The sequence below is a fragment of the Microtus ochrogaster genome, unplaced genomic scaffold (genome assembly GCF_000317375.1).
Source record: "Microtus ochrogaster isolate Prairie Vole_2 unplaced genomic scaffold, MicOch1.0 UNK8, whole genome shotgun sequence".
Lineage (NCBI taxonomy): Eukaryota > Metazoa > Chordata > Mammalia > Rodentia > Cricetidae > Microtus > Microtus ochrogaster.
The window spans coordinates 10255335-10260032 of NW_004949106.1; positions in this window are offsets into that span (position 1 = coordinate 10255335).

Below are 4698 nucleotides of genomic sequence, written 5' to 3' on the forward strand. Positions count from 1 at the left end.
TAGGTGACATCATGTGACACAGGGGTACCTCCAGCCAATGAGAGACAGCCAAGCCCTCCCTCTGGCTGGAGGGGCGTCTACCTAGATTTTGCTGTCTCATCCTCACTCCATAGCTTTGAGACTATCCTTCAAACTTAAGCCAGGCTTTTCTCTGTCCTACAGACCTCGAGGTACAGGCCCTGAGATAATTTTGGCCCAACAGTTGACCCATCGTTGAAACACTTCCAAATCTTTGTAGGATGTAAGCAATGAATAAATATGATCACTTGTAATGTCACCTAAGGGGAAAGCTTGGAGACAATGCTCCTGAATGTTCTATCTTAAGCTCAGAATATGGAGCAGCTGGTGCAAATTGAAGCAAGTCTGAGGCTTTGGGGTTGTTTGCTTGTATTATTTTAAAAGTAGTAATTTGAAGGAGGAGTCTTAGCCTCAAAGGAAAAGTTAATTTATTTTATATTTTGTTTTTGTTTTCTGTGTTATGAGACAGGGTTTCTCTGTGTATCCTTGGCTGTCCTGGAACTCGCTCTGTAGACTTTGCTGGCCTACCTCTGCCTCCCAAATGCTGGGATTAAAGGTGAGCACTACCACGCTATCTGGGAAAGCCATTTATAATGTCCGTTGACAATTGTTAAAGCTTGCTCTAGCTATCTGTCCATGAACCACCTGTTTCAAGACTCTAAAGGTTAAATATAATGGCTCCTTTTTATTTAATGTATGACACTAAGGACACCAATCCCTCTTGGAGGGTTTCCCACTTGCTGGACAGTAGCTTATTGCAACCTTCTAAAGGATGAACTCTTCACCCACTGCTTCTTGTCCATCAGATTGAAGGATCTTAAAAGCAATGCTTATTCAGCCAACATGCTATAGAAGTATGTTAAAATTTTTATTCCACTAGACATAACACTTTCTTGCCACTCTGCTAAGCAGAGCAGAAGCAGTAAAATTTTCTCCCATATGTAATTGGGGTGCCCCTTGCTTTGGGGACACTGTTGAGTCCCCCATATCAAATTGAACTCTAGAAAAGCAATGGTAAAATTCCTCTTTCTGGGAAAATCAATTATTGTGTGGTTTTTCTGTAGTATAGCACAGCCTGATGAGACAGGCCCTGTGCCTCCTAACTACTGTCTCCCGTCCAGCTCTGCCATGTGTTGCGTTATCCTAAAGTTCCCAGTCTATGCCAAGTGAGTAACGGATCCTAACCCTCTTCTTCACAGACTTTTATGAGAATCTGTCACCGCCACCAGTAGCAATCATCACAATCTAATATTTATATTTATATATTAGTTCATTGTTGAACTGTGATCTCAGTGAGGAAGGGAATGCCCTTCTGCCTCTGGACATAATCTCCTTGGTTCTGTGTGGAACTTCTCTGTCCCGGCTACTTCAGCTGGGCTGAGGTGGATAAAAGGGAAACTGTCCCCTGTGGCTGTCAAGTATGAGCATCACACAAGCAAGGCAAAACTTCTGGGTATGAACACAACAGCCACTGCAAGCCTTGCCTCACAATCCCACGTTACCTCGCCCCTTCCCATCTTTCTATTGCACATTCAGCTTCACCCCGCTATAATATTAAAAATCAAATCAAAATCTCTGTCAACATTTTTACCTCCTTTGCCTCGGACTACGCACTGTCTCTATTCAGATGCTTTGCCACCCAGCCAGCCAGTGGCTGCAAATGGACGCCATTTGTCTTTGTCTTTAGTAGAAATCCAGCCCATTTGCTTCACAAAAGATGAAGAAGTACCATGATAATATGTTTTTCTAAAGACCAGTATGAGCCTTTATCTTTGCAGAATATTAATTCTGATAAATGTCTGTGTTTATAATTCTAATATATTTGCCGTCGTTTCCATAAATCAGGAGTTTGGGGAAAGCCCTTGCAGGAATTATCAGGAAACAAATAATAATCCATAGTGGCATTTCAGTTGTATTTTAATAAATAAAGACTGCCTGAAGATCTGAGAGTAAAACAGACCCACTAGTACAGACCGGGTGACGGTAACACACACCTTAATCCCAGCAGCCACACTAGTTGCCATAGAAACTGGGCAGCGCATGCCTTTAATGATGGTTGTGCGCACCTTTAATCCCAACCTTAGAGAGGATTATAAAATGGGAGGAAAAAAACTCTCAACACACAGTCTCATTCTGAGATTCCAGGAGGCAAGATCACCGTTTCAGACTGAGGTCGAGGTAAGAGCCAGTGGCTGGCTGTTTTGCTTTTTGGATCTTCAGGTTGAACCCCACCTTCTGACCCTGAGTTTTTATTAATCGGGCTTCAATAATCCTTTTCTCTGCTATAAGTAGCCAGTAGATGACTTGGTATCACTCAGGAGACAGCAGAAGGCAAGGGAATGCTGGCCTTCTGCCCCTTTATAGAACTATTCCTTTCATTTAATCAGACCTTAGCGCTTCTGGGCAGACTGAAAAGAAAGGGCTCAGAAAGGGAGTAGGTATTGGATTAACAAACTCATATGTGAGATGACATCACAACAGCAGCCAGAACCTTTCTGTCTACCTGAGAAGCCTGAAACTAAAGAAGGGCTGTTCATGTTCCATGTTGCATGGTTTAGGAACCACCCTTGATCTGTGCTCTTTAGCATTCCTTTGGGAGAAGAGAAGGTAAAAAATAATTCAGCCTTGTCAGTTGGCACAGAAGAATTAAGTCAGGGAGGAGGGTAGTCACTTGGTCAGAATGGCTGAAAAGACAATTTATATATTCTCAATAGCAAATGGATTAAAGACATCAACATGAAGCCAGCCATACTGAGCCTCACAGAGAAGAAAGTGGGAAGTACACTTGAACACAATGGCACAGGAGACCACTTCCTAAATAGAACCCCAGTAGCACAGACACTGTACGTTTGCAGAGCTTCCACCCAGCTCTGCGCATGACCTGTTTGCATGCACTCAGGCCCAGCAGTTATGAGTGAATGTCAGCCCAGGAACCTAGCTCTATTGCTGTTGTTTGTAAGATCGATTGCATAAACCTTTATGAAGCTGATTTGGGATCTGTCGTTGCCACCACAGTTTGGTTACCAAGCAATAAGAGCATTAGGTTTATTATGTGTCTGAGTTCAATTCATCTTAAGTGTGAGGGGTGGGGGCTGGGGGAGGAGATGAAGCTCTTTAGGTGAGACTCCTATCCGTAGTGACCACTAGACAATCGCCTCTTCTTGGGCAGGCCTCAGAATTGTCACCCTCTGGACAATCTTGGAAAAAAGCTGCCACTCTCTCTTGATACGTTTAGTATTCTGGTTCAGCACAAGATATTTCTGGCATGAGGACCAGCCTTCAGCACCTCAGGGATTGAGGAGGATCCACAGAGTCAGTGAACTCAACACTCGGCTTTTCAATCTGAGGAAGTAAAACTTTCTGTGGACAGTGCGGGGGGAAGGGGGGACCTTAATCCTCTGGGGCCAGCAAAAAATGAAAACACAGACATACACAGACACACAGACACACACACCTCCAACATGTCAGGATCTTACCTAGGGTGCTAATGAATGCCAAGCCTTCAGCTGGTCAGAGAAAATGAAGAGAAGATGCAGAGCAGGTGAACCACTGGACAGACAAACAGACACACTTTTCTGAGGGCCAGAGCTTCATTTTATTATTCATTTTGCTGCTTTTTCTACTCTATTCTTTTTCTGTTCTGTGCTTTTACCCTGATGTTCCCCTTTTGTCTCTCTTGATGACTTTCTTCTTTTTCCCCTTACAGCTTATATACCCAGCAAAATCTTTCAAGCAGTATAAAAATTACAATGTGGTTGTTTTCTGTTTTTAAGTGAATTACTACAAGGAATACAATAAAAGACAACATATTTACCATATCTTTTACATGATTAAACATTTTACACATTACAGGTGAAAAATAAGTTGCGAGGCTTTGAGTAATTTCAGCAGTTATAAAAGTGAAGCATTGGGTGCTGAGCTTGCCACATCAAAAAAGCTGTGAGTTTAGAGGGCACAAGAATTCCGTGGAAACCCCACTGGTTGTAGCTTCGGTGATGGGAGCCATATACATTTTTATGACCTAATATCCAATTCCAAGTGATGAATAGCCGTCAGAATTGTAGAAAAGGTGGCCCATGGTTGCTATAGTGTTGATAAACTCCCTTATTCTGGTACATTTGAAGAGGGCAGGGGTGTGACTCAGTGGGCAGAGGATGCGGTTTGTGTTTAACGCAGTACATTCTAATTTCTATTGATTAGACTGATTAATATTTCAGTGCTGGGGAAAGCAAATGTTTGTTTCCCTTCCTCCAAAAACAATTTCTTGGTATTGACTAAGCCTCAAGGACCTTGCATCCGGCAATGTGGCTAAGGTTGGTTTCAATCCCGTTGAAATCTTTCACGTGGAAAATTATCTACTTAGCAATTACATGAGAAGAGAAAATGTGGAATTCATAAGTGGATCAGTAAATCGCCAGCCAAGTACAGTGCAGCAAGAACAAGAGGAAAATCTGTGTATGAATAATTATGTTTTATATTTATTATTTTATATTTTGCTACGTATTTACTAAAATATTCACTTGGTATTTACTAAAATGATGGAGAAAGGTCATTGGTTAATTAAATAAAGAAGCTGCTTGCCCTGATAGGTTAAAACATAGATGGGAGGAGTAAACAGAACAGAACTCTGGGAGGAAGAGGAAGTGAGCTCAGAGACTCGACAGCTCTCCTCTCGGGGGC